The sequence below is a fragment of the Leopardus geoffroyi genome, chromosome X, assembly GCF_018350155.1.
Source record: "Leopardus geoffroyi isolate Oge1 chromosome X, O.geoffroyi_Oge1_pat1.0, whole genome shotgun sequence".
Lineage (NCBI taxonomy): Eukaryota > Metazoa > Chordata > Mammalia > Carnivora > Felidae > Leopardus > Leopardus geoffroyi.
In genome coordinates, this window is record NC_059343.1 from 60,303,381 (window position 1) to 60,317,666 (window position 14,286).

At 35.9% G+C, this 14,286-nt stretch overlaps 1 long non-coding RNA gene across 9 annotated transcripts in view; it reads right to left on the reverse strand.

The window, feature by feature from the left end:
* Positions 1 to 251: 251 nt before the first annotated feature.
* The window catches only part of LOC123595074, a 33,438-nt gene continuing 19,403 nt past the window's right edge, over positions 252 to 14,286 (reverse strand). For 2 of the 9 annotated variants that reach the window (XR_006711023.1, XR_006711022.1), the window contains 5 exons: positions 12,285 to 12,482; positions 11,634 to 11,811; positions 10,020 to 10,232; positions 8,729 to 8,858; positions 252 to 7,621 (listed from right to left, as the gene is read on the reverse strand). This is a non-coding gene — a long non-coding RNA (uncharacterized LOC123595074). Of the gene's footprint in view, positions 7,622 to 8,728; positions 8,859 to 10,019; positions 10,233 to 10,886; positions 10,892 to 11,633; positions 11,812 to 12,284; positions 12,483 to 14,286 lie in introns of all 9 variants that reach the window. The other 7 variants (XR_006711026.1, XR_006711020.1, XR_006711025.1 and 4 more) reach the window with 6 other exon arrangements.

A 14,286-nucleotide genomic window follows, 5' to 3' on the forward strand; every position in this document is an offset into this window, starting at 1 on the left:
TCCCACATCCTTACAAAAAGTTTTGTTATACCTTACTCCTATACCACCCTGTACCTCAATAATTTTTTGCTTCTCACATTTTTTTAATTGGGTTTCTACTTCTCAGTGTCGCTGACCAAAGCAACTGAAGGAATAAAGAAATGAGACCTCAAGCCATGTATGTAAACTGGGTAATTAAGGTAATAAAAAAAAGGAGATTACTAGCGTACCTAGGAACAGTGAGGTAGAACTTGTCACATCAAAATACAAAATTTTCAAAACAGTACATTTTATTTCACATTAGACAACACATTCCCCAATTTGTCTCAGTTGTGACATGTCGATAGCTTTAGATTGCTTTTGGTGGTCACCCATGCTGAGCAAGATTTTTCAATCTTTAAAACACTCAAAAATCAAAGATTCTGCATTTTCACATCAGTTCACAAGTCAAAGTGTATCTTCCCATTTATTGGAACATTTGGCATAGATTCCTTTTTAGGCAGAAGGGTAGAGATGAAGCCATTTCCTTTAAAAATGTATTTGTTCATAATTTCATTTATGCCATAAAAATTCAGATGATACTATGTTCTTATTCTTATCAATAGCAGTAGTCTTAGGATGTCAGGAACTGTGAAAGGAAGGCTTTTAGTTACTTTCTCCTGTCTAATTTCCAATAATGTACTCCCCAACCCCAACTTGAAAATAGGGGTGTTACAGAATCCATCTGATACCACAGTATTAAAGGCCAAACAGTATTTCAGATATATCTGATGCCTAAATAAAAATGTACAAAGTGAAAACTAGAAACATCACACCCAATTTGTCTTCAACTTTGTTCCCTCCACCAATTATCTTTTGCCATTCACCTATTTCCTTCTTCATTTACAGATGTAAACTAAAAGTTATATAAATTACTGTGAACAATAAAGTCCTCCTCTTTTGCAGTGAATGTTGACTTTAAAACTACCTTCTGATGGAGGTTACATTGATTTAATTAACAAATCCCATAATTATTTAACTCAAGGTTTAGTTGATAACTAGCTCAAAATTGTTTCTCAAAGACTTACAGAAATTAGTGGGGGACAAAGTACCATGTCTTCATCTCAATAAAGACTACTGATCGGAATTGCATTAAACTAAAAAAAGCAATCCCCTAGTTAGACTTGGAGGTAGTAATGTTCTTAAAACCAATACCAAACACAGGCAGGCTGCCCTTAGAAACTGGTTTGACCTTTTCTTTCACTCTTCCTCCTATCCCACCCTCTGTGAGTGATTTAAAAATAGAAAAGGTCAAAACCCAGTTGGGCCTAGATTGAGGAATGTTGTTGATTCCCTCCAATTTTTGCCAATTACTTCCAATTTCTATTATTCTGAAATTTTAAACATGGTAAAATTGTTAAGCTATTTTAATTAACTGATATTATTCCACTATTAAGAAGTCCTTTCCTGAACATGTTTTGATGGTGAGATTTCTAAAGGTTAAGTTGAGATACTATTGCAAAAGAGAAATCATGTCTCCATCTCCAATTATGTTATGTATTTCAAAGAGATCTATTTAGGCAGCACATATTTGTCAGAATGTAAAAATGTAAACAATTAAAAACAGACAAAACTGGTAAATGCATTTTAAAACCAATTGTGGCTAGAGTATAAGTGTTTCCCCAATGCTGGTACCAATGAAACTGGAATTTGGGAATTAGTTGTTTGTCATCCCTCCTTCTGTCCAGCAGCAGTCACAGTCATTTTTCATTAGGGATGGGCCAGGAAAAATAAAGTGCCTATTATAAAGAAAGTTCCTGCAACTTAAAGAGCAAGCTCAATAGAAAACCCTGCTTATTGTAGTGGCCAGAGTGGTAGAAGAAACATGGAACAGTAATTAAAACCCACAACATTATTTATGGACTATGCCATGCCCCTAACCAGAAAACAGGCCAAAAGAAAAGCTTTAAAAGTTCTCTAGGAAAGCATTTATTTTTTGTTTTTGTTTTTGTTTTTTTCATGTCTCTGGGGCTATCTGGGAACATAGCAAAGAGCTTTATACATAATAGGCATTCAAATGTACTTGTAGAATGAATAAATGAAGAAATGAACAGTAATCTCTTATATTCTAGTCTCAAAGCTAACTAAAAAGTATCTTTCAGTCAAGATCTTTTTTGTTTTCTGTCTAGCAATTAACACAATGCCTTGAAATAGACACTTCCATTTAAAGAAGAATTTCATTCCTTTTTGTTTTGTTTTGTTTTGTTTGTTTTTGATTTGTCCTATTGCATCTCCAAGACAAAATAAGTGCCTTTCTTACCAGATCTGTTCCAATTTAACATCACCTTCTTCAAAGTTTGTATAAATGAAAAGTTCTCTCTTATTCCCACTCTATAAAACATGCCAAAGAGAAGGTGATCATTTGTTCTCAGTGTCTTACTATCACAGCTGCTCAATAAACTGAAAGAACTGCAGTCTCTTATTAAATTAGTTCCTATGTTTCCACCATAAACTAGTGAGATTAAAGTACATTTTGGTATAGGTCCTTTAAGTCTCTTCATTCTCTGCATTTGAGAACATTATACAGGGTAAATAAATTTTTACAAAATACAAAAAATCTAGAAAAAAATCTTTACTGCTCAAGTGGCTTCCTGACTCTATGCCAGGCCAATAAGCAAATATTTTTAAAACCAGTTGTTTTATCTTAATTCTCATCTTAAACCATTCATCTATAATCAAAACAGAATGTTAAAGTAATGAATTAAAGGACAAACCCTAAGCTCCCTTATTATCAGTCTTCTGGCTTCAAACTAGGTCCATGAGCAAGTGAAAATTAGAAAGAATTAGGAAAAAAGTCTTCATTTAACATTAAAAGAATCATGCCTTATTTTTCTATTTTTTTTTTCATCTCTAAGGCATGTCAATAGGTTTTCTGGACCAGGCCAACTCAACTAATTTATCTAGCATAATACTGTCCAGAAAACAGGCACTCAAATATCTACTTAAAAATCAATGATGTTTTCTTATCTTCATCTATAATCTGTATTCTGATGCCCTTTTGACTTAGCCATTTCACTTCTCTTAGGACCTAGAATGATGTATTCCACATAAAAGATGCTCTAGGTTTATCATATGAATCTAAAATCAAACCTGAGCCATTTAATTTTAAGCCAGGCAGGGTGGATCTCATTTACCTCCACCTTCAGCATTCAACATTTTAAAGACTGATAGAGAACTATAACATCTTCTTTTTTAAAAACATTTCCCATCTCTTCAGTCTAGCTAGAGAGCAAAGACACCCTCTGATTCAGATATTATCTTTCCACAGAGTTCAGCATTTAGCATACTTCCTGGCACAATTCCATTTTTCCCATGTTTTTATTAAATAAGCTTAGTAGTGCTTAACTTTTAGTCTGGATCTCACTTATTTCCTTATTTCTCACTGGATTTCCTTATTTCTTCCTATGAACACCTCATAAGAATAAAATCATTTTTATATCCTAAGGCATGGCATAGTTCTAAGCCTCATAGAAAGTAATCATTCATTAAGCCAAGTTATTTCCTTATATCTGTATAGAATAGCAGGCTTGTAAATTTACACAGATCTCTGTTGTAAGTTCAATAATAATGATAATTTCTGCATCCCCATTTGTTGTCTCCACAGATAAGACAGAGTAAATAATCAATGTTAATTCAGCAGATATTGCTTATACATATATGGCAGTTTAAGACTTATAAATTGATTTTATACATTATCTGCTGCTACCCAGGACACAATCAAGATGGTTTATCTTCACATCCCTAATGCCTAGCAAGGAGACTGGCACGTAATAGACAATTATTAACCAGTTTTGCATTTACCAGATATTTAATCCTTTGCACATTATATTCAGAGTGTTTAATAGTTAAGAACTCTTCCTCAGATTTTTCCAACTTTTTTCATAGTATAAGTGTGATATAATTTTATAAGCCCAGTACTCAGCACCAAATCAGAAAATCAGTAGTTACACTTACATGATGCTTTAGAGTTCCCAAAATGCTGACACATGTATCGGCTTATTCTCAGCTGTAAGCACAATGAAATGATAAATCTTTGTATCTCTTTAGTGCCTATAATAGTGAGTCCACATAGTAAGTAACTGATATTCATTCATTCATTCAACAAGTATTTAAACCCTCAGTTTCTATAACTATTTATATTACCTTTGTCATAGTGGATGTCAGGAACACAATGAGAATTTTCTGGAGACAATGCCTATCTCACAGAAAGTTTTATTCACACAGAAAACAGCTAATGTCTTGTATTTATATAGCACTTTAGAAAGTGCAAGTGCAATCTCAATCATTACATTTACCTGTTACCTGGTAAAATATACTGGTGATAATTTAATTTGACATGACCATTAAAGTCTTGATTGATTAAAACAAGCAATATCCAATTCTTTACGTCTAAATAGTCTAGGACATAAGCCCCCCTCTTATTACTTGGAAGCATTATCTTAGATTTCAGAGTACCCAAAATATACCTGGCCCATAAAAGGCAAATAATATTCATAAACATGTAACACACTGGTATCTATACAGTGCTTTAGTTTACAAAGTACTTTAATATGCACCTCATAATCTGACATTTTTAATTCCCTACTGAGGACACTGTTTTCCCTTTGACATCTGTAGCACTTAGCATGGTATGTGACATGTTATAAGTTTTCACAATAGCTTAATCCCTTGTGTTTGCAGTATATTTTATGCTTTAAAAGCAGCTTCCATGTGTTTGCTTTTCTGCTACCTGGAATACTGTACTTTTACTTAAAATTACCAGAGCAGCGGAAACATGATGGCCACAAATATATGAATTATTCATTTATCAAACAATTCCTAATATCTTCATAGTATTACATACTTCTGACAAAGTACTTTATTCAGGCTTCTTTTAATCTTTGTATTCACAGTGTCTAGTAGAATGTACAGTAGAATGTACATACTGTGTAGTCAATATTCATTCATCAACTCTGAAACTCATAAATCTTTAAGTGCTTTACAGTTTACAAAGCACATTCACATATTTTTCTTCAGGTCACCTGGATGTAATAGTAAATAATTATTGCATCCTTAAGTGTCTAGCTCAGGGACAGGCACACACAAGTATTATTCAGCACACAATCCCTGGTATGTACATCAGGGATGATAGTATGGCCCACAGACCAAATCTACTTGGTTCACATGCTAACAGTAGTTTTTCTTTGTAAAGGGTTAATTTTAAAAAATGTGTCAGAGACCATATGGCTCACAAAACCTAAAATATTTACCATCTGACCCTTTACAGAAAGGGTGTGATGACCCCTGATTTACATAATGCTTCACAACTGACAGTACACTTTAAATGTCAGCTGTGCATGGCTGCTGATATACTATTAATGAGAATGCCTTGCACTTTTTTCTCTGCTTTACAATGCTTTCACATATATTCTCAATTGTTTAAATTTTCTTCTCTCATGGTAAGGGGAGGGGGTGGAAATCAAGGAAAGGATTAAACCTGCTAAGTAAATATTCCCAAGTTCTCTCACCTTTAAACCTTCAGGTGGGTATTAAACCCAGGAGCAGTACTGGCACAGTCTACCAAATTATTAGGCCACTACTATGAGCAGGGAGTTCAAACTGCCTCCTTGGGGCCTCACTCTGTCCCAGGAACTATCATCTGTTTTTTAACCATCACTAGGAATCCCAAACCCCAGGAATCCTGCTCACCCAAGCTCAAAGAAGTAAGGTGTTTCTGGCTGGTGCTTCAACAGTCTGGCACATCTGGGTATTTCTTGTCTAATTCTTCTCATTGGCCTGGAACATCTCTTCACATTTTCTCTAAATAGCCTAGCACCTTTTTTCCCACAACAGCCTGATGCTTGCCTTTGCTCATCAGCCTATAGCTCCTAAAGAAAAGGGACAACTGAAATACAATGTTACCTATATGTCTCTCTCATGTGAATTGGAGGCAAAGACAAATGGAAATTTAAAAAACAAACAATAAATGGCCCAAAACTGTAATAAAAATTGGCTTAAGACTGGACCAAGTATAATATTGGCAATGTAAAGATATGTTTCCTTAAGGTAATGGCAACATCTAAAAGGGCATCTCAAAAAAGTGGGCTTAAATGGAAACATAAGAACTGTCAAGGGAGAACTGAAAATGTCCAAGAGTAGGAAGGATGGCAATAGAAAAAAGCTGGGGTTTAGCGTTCTCATCTTGGGATTTCCTTTGGTCTTGGGGCTTCTATCCTTCTTGGATTCTTGTCATGGGCTTCTAGCTTCCCACCTAATTTAGCCTTGAGATAGATTTCTCTCTTTGACCTTCTGTCCATCTAGAGGCTGGAGTCCTGGGTCTTTATGTGTGTCTGGGGCCTTCCATCCTTGGATCTTAGATCTTCAAGCTAAAGTTTTTATCTCAGGTCTTAGACATGGTGTCTTATGTCTCAGGCTTTCGATGGGTCCCCATTCTTAGGCCTTCAGTCTCCTACTCTGGGTCTTTGGACTTCTATCTAACTCAAGTCTTGAACTTTCCATCCAACTCAGTCAGGTCTTCTATCCAACAAGGGCCACCTTTTTACATCATGGTTGTCAGGACTTTGGATGGTCTCAAGCCTGAAGTTTCCATCTATCTTGAGACAGGTTTTCCATTTTTGTCTTTAGGTCTCAAGTCTCAAACCATCTGTCTTTTACTTTGGGCCTTCTCTCCATTATGGGCCTTCCACTTTCTGTCCATCATAGGTCTTGGGTCATCTCACAGGGTGTCCTGGCATAACGAACAGCTCTGCAATGTGTATTTTGATAGTTGACACACTGTACCTATTGGGAAGGGGTTAGGAAGCCCCTTTGTCACAAAGACACACACATGATCATACAAATGCACAAAAATATGCAAGGATAGAGGACTGCATAAAGTCAAAGAGGGGGAATCACAGACTCACAAAGAGGCTGAAATACTCAAAGGTGAGTAGAAGGGGAAAAGCAGAGAAGAAACAAGAGAACAGAGATGAATGTTGAAATGGAAAAATCACAAAGAGCAAGGAGACACTGAGACAGAGCAGAAAAAAAAAAAAAGAGAAAAAGAGACACTGAGACAGAGCAGGAAAAAAAAAAAACAGAGAAAAAGAGACACTGAGACAAAGCAGGACAAAAAACAGAGAGAAAAAGAGACAGTGAGACAAAGCAGGACAAAATAGAGAGAAAATGGCCCAAGAGACACAGAAATTTGAGATAATGAGTAGAAAAAGTAGAAGGGAAGGCAGAATGAGAAAAAGGTGAAATGTGAAACCAATAAGAAAGGTAAGGGAAGACAAAAAATCAGAGTTCACAACAGAACAAGAAGAGAGGTATAGGCAGAACAAGAAATGAACAAAAAGCACACATCATGTGACACAGAGACACAAAAGGAAGAACAGTGAAAGAAGAGCCAGATCTAGGAGAACAAAGAGAATCACTAACAAAATGAAAAAACTGGAGAGAGACATCCAAGACAAGGCACAGACAACTCTTAGGAACAAGAAAATGAGACAAAGATACACAGAGAAGAAACTAACAAGAGAATCATGGAATGGCTGAGACACACTTTAGACAGAGAAGGAAAACCAAAGAGATTCAAGAAAAAAAATAGACAAAGAAATACACACTTATGAGTGAAAGAGGTAAGCAAAGGTAGACATTCAGAGGAAGAGGGTAAGAAGTAAAGACAAGATAAAGTAAGGGGCACAACAGGCATATGAGAAGCATCACAAAAAGAAGACAACAAAAGAAAACCAAAAAGTACATTAATAATTAATATAAGCTATCATCAGTACCAATACTATTTATATTACTAACAATAATTATTATAACAACCACCACCAATATAGATGTTTTCTATTTACAAACTTTTACCTTACAAATTTCTTACATAGAATCAAAACATGCCAACTCTGCCTCCCACTAGACGGTATTAATGGTCACCTGTATCGTGTCAAATGAACTTACAAAACTTCTTGGGTTGCCTTTTACTTACCATGTGCCAGACACTGTAATAAACACTTTACATACATGATTTCACTTAAGCCTCACAAACAAGTCTAACCACAAACTAAATTGACAAAAGCCATACACCTATTGAGTAGCAGAAGATTTAAATAGAATGTGTACCTTTTAATATCCTGTTTCAATTGTTTACAAGGATTTTCAAAAGAGCCAAATAAGATGCCACAAATGAGTGAATATTATGAGAAAGGGCCCTTAGAGAGCATCTAGTCAATCCCCTCACTTTATTTCATCACCTTTCCCCATCCCTTTAAAAAACTGACTTCATTTTCACACCCTTCCCAATTATAATGGCAACTTCAGGGACTGGGCTTCCTTTAACACTAAATCTTAACTGCAGTAGATGCTTTCACAAGAGAAGGTGAGAAAGAACCATGGAGGAAAAAAAAAAACATTTCAGAAAAAAAAACATTTTTTTTGTTTTAGGCTTCTATAGTTTACATCTCTAAGAGTATCGAGGCATTTATGCGGTGAAGATAAGAAGAGACAAGGTGAGACTCAATTACTCTGACACAACTGTATGCAGACTGTAATATCTTTGAATTGCTTCAGTGAACCTAGTTGGTAATACAGGTTATTGGTTATCCTCGGAACTCACTTTTGGCACCCCCTGCACGTTAAACCATCATACTTCATCCTATACAAACCTGGAACAAACAACTATTAGCTTTAAAGTGATCCTCACAGGATTATAACACTAACGACTTACTTCATTCCGCTGTTCTAAAATGTTAGCATGCCAGGCATGTTGATCTTCCTTTGATGTGTTCAAATTTCTTGCTCTCTGCATTGTTTTGGGGATACAATGATTTGGCAGATAAGAAGGGAACAATCAGGAGCTACAAAAAATGAGAGGGAAACAATGTAAATGCCATAAAGAAGTATTAATTGAGTACTAGGCAAGAGTTATGGGAAAATTCAAATTAATGAGCTATAGAAACGGGTCTCTACAAAGCTTAGAAACATAAAGTTGAGGTTTTTATGTCTTTAGAGATAAAACTAACACACGTTCTTCATTCAACAGAATAGGAAACTATGGCAAAAATAGGAAACTATCTTGCCTAATAACACTCACTGAATCACTGCAAACACCATCAATCCCAGTCTTATTCTTTTGGTTGAATAATCTGTACAAAATCCATATAATCAGGGCTTACTATTTACTGATGCTTACCTCCATCTCCCAACCTACATCCCCCTAATCAGCTTCTCTTATCACCAACCTAGAGTATGCAGGGTCCTGGTTCTTTAGACCCTACATCCTAGGTGTGTGGCGACAGATAACTGTGCCATTTCTGGTCAGGTTCCATCAACCAGCAAGTACAGCATAAAAAGATACAGCTCCTATGTATCTTCGCAAACAGTTTGTTTTGTATTTTATCTCAAAGACAGCCCAAGGCATCTTGAAATATGAATTGATTGTCAAGATTCCCCAATAGGGCCTCAAGAAAGACTCTGGGGACCAAAGGGTCCAAAATGATGATATGCCATGATAAATGGTGCAGATGCAGCAGTTGTTTCCCATGCTCTCCTTAAAGAAAGAATTTAGGGGAGCCTGGGTGGCTCAGTCGGTTAAGCATCCAACTTTAGCTCAGGTCATGTTTTTGCGGCTGGTGAGTTCAAGACCCGCATTGGCCTCCATTCCTATAGCCTGCCTCGGATTCTGTGTCTCCCTCTCTCTCTGTCCCTCCCCTGCTTGTACTCTGTCTCTCTCTCTCTCTAAAAAATAAATAAACATTTAAAAAAAAGAACAATTTAACTATAAGCCTCTACCACACACTAGTCCTACCCTATACATCCTAACTCATGCAGCCTACTACTGTCTTCACATTATTTTCAACCATCTCACACCCAGTTGCTTCCCAGGTTAGTTAGGAAGCTGTTTTGACCAAAACATACACAGTTGATAATAATGGAAACAATCTTAATGGAAAACTAAGTGCAACGTAAAACAAGATCAAAATTAAAAGCTACTTATTATGCTTTTAGGGACAACTTACCCACCTCTGATGTGTGGCGGTTGTTGTGAGACTTCATCTTCCTACCTGGGCTCAGGAAAGAATCTTGGTAAAGCCTCCTAGCCTAGGGTTGTTGCCCAGTGATAGTGAGCTTTTCCCCTGGAGGATCCTCATGCCCCATCTCCACCTAGGGATCGTCAAAGGGAATGGGTCACTAACACTGTAGAGCAACAAGCCTTTTCTTCAGAGGAAGATCTGGAGAAGAGATAAAAGAAAAATAAGTTACTGAAATGCAGAACACTGGAAAATCTGTCCTAATTAGCAATTAGTCATTAAATTAAACCTTGTCTGCCCTTTTCTTCAGATGGATTGAGGGGTGAAAATTTAAAACTGTGTAGCATTCCATATCCTACCTACCAGCCTAACAACATGCAAATGCTTCTATTCATTCCAGTTCCATTCCTTGCATTTCCCTTCATCTCCAAGAGCAATTTAAAACTGAGTAACTACCCAAATTCCCATACAGTGTTTTATTCTACAGTATCCATTGATGAGCATTTCTCTAGGGTGTATTATTAATACCTTGTTATTCTCATCATAAAATAGGATGGGGTTCAAGAAATCAAGGGCTTGAAAGTAAGAGAGGTAAGGTTTTCTCAACCAAGTGAGCCATCGAGTCACTTAGAAAAACTCCCATGTGATCTGACTCTGAGTTCTTTAAGAATTCTTCACGTTGCCTCAGGCTTTTATAAAGCACTATTTTAAGAACTGAGCAATCTACCTCAATCAAAGTGCCTCTCCATCTAGTTTTATATAGCATTTCCCTCTTTTAATTTTTATATCAAGTATTAACATGCTGTAACAATGCCAAGGTAAATAAAACTGTTTTCTACTCAATCCACATAGTACATTTTCTTGAACAGCTCATATAAATGGGGCACCACCAGAATCCCAGGATATTCAGAGAAATCAATAATGGTTACAGGCATATAAAACACCGGTTATAACAACATCTAAGCATATCTATGCAAAAGGAAAAACAAGATACAGAAAGCTAGGAATCCAGTAAATAGCTTACACAGGCCCTTGGATCTCTGTTACTCTACCTTTCAGCAATTTTATGGTTCTTCAAATTAACAAATTCTCAACTTTTTAAAACAAGGGAATGACAGTGGCAATGGAATTGGGACTGCCAAAACAGGGCTAGGACACATATCTAGTTGGTACTATGCATCAACAAATCGTCAACACTTACCTACTAGTCTGTCAAAGGAATGTGGAAATAATTTCAATTTCAAGGCTTGCTAATCAGAATGGATAGGTTTGTTCTATCTTTCCTACTAAGTAGCTATGATATGCAAAAGGAAGTGATTTATTGTTTTGCGTCTCTCATTCTTTGTTTTTGAAATGGGGATCAAGTATGCTTGCCCTTATAGACCTCACTGGAGCTTAGCTCTGGAGGGATAAATGAAATAATAGGCCACACTCATCTGTAAAGTCAAAATATATGTGTATATGACCAAAAAAAATGTAGGAATTGATTTAAAAAAAAAACAAAAAACGGGCTCATGTTCTGTTTTAAAAGCAGAGCTTCAAGAAGTTAAAGTCCATAAAGCCAAAGACAGAATTCCCATAATGATGAGCTCCCCAAACTACCTTTTTTTTTTTCCAGGTGGCCTGCAAGCCATCATCTTAGATTATTTGGAGTTTATCCAGATTCTCAAAAGGAAAGATCTGCTGAATGTGAAGCTGCTTAGAGCTACTTGCAGTCCTCAGGTTTCACATGCTCAGAACGTCCTTGAGAAGAAAGACAGGACTCAGGAAGACACCAAAACTGTTGAGAAATCCAAAAATAAAAACAAAGCACTTTGTATGGTATGGTGTGGAAAGCACCAGGTATGGCTTCCAGATTCCTGATCAGGAATTACTATATGATAAGTACCTTTATATCAATATCAAACAAATTCTAACAGTAGTATGTAAAAGATCACTTATTCAACTCTACTCCCTAGATAAGATATCCAATGAAACCAAACCAGAGTTCTATGATGTTCTTTCTCAATATGAGCAGAATAGGCTTCAAAATCTCTTGGCAACATCCTTTCCCATCCTTATTTAAGATTAGATACTTTATCCCCTAATACAGGCCTCCAGTTAAACATGGCAATTCATGCATATCTATACATATTTATTCTGCTCCTTCTTGAAACCCCATTAATGATGGTAAATGGACATTCCATGTACAAGTAAATTTACTCAAAGAATTTTTAAATTAATGGATTGAAGTACAAATTCATTTATACACACCCCAGTTAAGACACCTAAAAGGAAATGACTAGTCCAATCTCTCCAGATCTTCTGATCCACTCTGAACCATATTTACTGAGTATGGCTACATTAGACCAAAGCCTTCTAGTTTTGTTATTACACTGATGACATGTTCAAGAAGCATTCCCTTTCCATTAAAGGGAAGCTAAAGCCAGAGAAAGTGATTACATTTTGGAACTGGTAAAAAAGAAAAAAGCAAAACAAAACAAAAAAAAACATATTTTAGGATTCAATACTCATTGACAAGAATTTTAAGACTCTCAATCTGTCATCTCATAGCTCAACAAAACGTCAACGTACTTTAGACCTAAAACCCTAGTGTCATAGCTGGTCAACTGGTTCAAGTACTCCAACACTAGCCAAGTCACAGAATCATCACAGCTAGAAGGGGTATTATTGATCATGTAATTGGACATTTTCATTCCCTAAATAAGGAAACTGGGAGCCCTGGAGATGAAATTCCATCAATGTTATACAACTAGTTAGTAGGTGGCCAAGTGGTACTTAAACCCAGGTTATCTCTCAATTCAGAGGTCTTTTGCCTGTGGGGTATGGGCAAGGATACTCAGGGGTATAGGAGACTTCTACAAAATTTTTTACCACATTTATATTTCACCATAAAAATAGTCTAGATCATTTAGATGACTACCTTTAAATGGAAAAATTCCAGTGCCAAATTAGTGGCAAGTGGTACTACTTTTGTTGCCTGGAGTTTAAAGAAAAGGACAGAGGAAAACAATATATAAATGAGTATTGTGCCAAATGAAAGACAAATAGCACTGCTATGTGCTATAACAAGATCTTGCAGCAGCTTGAAAAGGGTAATAATTTGGTTAAGGGTATTAACAGCACATGAGAGAAAAGACATGCCATGCTGCAAAGAAGCAATACGATAATAGTAACATTTTCACATTTTAGTAGCCATTTATATACTATTACTTTGTATACTTGCTGTGTTTTAGTTTTATTATCGATCTAAGCACAAAGACTTTACTCTTATTTTTTTCATGCTCTTTAGCTTAAAAATTATTTCCATGAACTCAGAAGGGGCATAAGAATTTTTTAAAGAAAAGTTTCATCAAATACAGCAAAATGATAATTGTAGAATCTAAGTGGTGAGTATATTGGTGTTCACTAAACAAATTTTTCAACTTTTCTGAAAATGTTCATAATAAATGTTGGAGGGGAAAGAGGAAAAAATTGAGACAAGAGCTCCCTACTGTCAAACTTGTACAGATTTCAGAAACAGTGTCTCAAATATCTAACATAAAATATAAAAATTATGCCCAATACAAATTAACATGTTACTACTCCATATGCAATACAAGTGACACATCAATCAGAACACTTAAAAATTAGCACACCAATTAGCTTGAATAAAATTCAGTAAAATTACAATGTTGAAAATTGCATTTGGGTTACAAATTGCCAGGAAAAAAATCTACTCCTTGGGTCTTATGTAGGTACTTTGGACAGCTAGCTGGAGGTCACTAAATGGATTTTCTCTACCTCACATAGGAACATGCCCTTCTCTTCCCTCCCCGCCTCCAGTGTTCTCAAGGTACTACAGCTAATCACAAAAAAATACTGAGAAAATAAATGCATACCCAAGAAACAGATTACCTAACTTTATTAGAGTAATTTAACCTGAAAATGAGGTGCAAAATGTGGAAATTGGGATAGAGCCTAGTTGTTAAGAAAGGTTTGTTTCTGCAACCTATTGTAAGTTTCAAAACTTAGAGAAATATTTAGGGTAGAACAGTCATATTTAATTTCAGAAACTTTTAATCAACCTATAGCTAAACTCTCCCTAAACTCAACCATAGAGGCAACTGTCAATGTACTCACCTACCCTAACATGAACATAAAAAAAAAAAAAAAAAAAAAAAAAAAAATCTCCTAACCAAGCCAGGCTGTTGGAGTAGAAAGTAACAGATAATGCACGAGAGGAGACTATAATGATTCATGGGATAATGGGCTA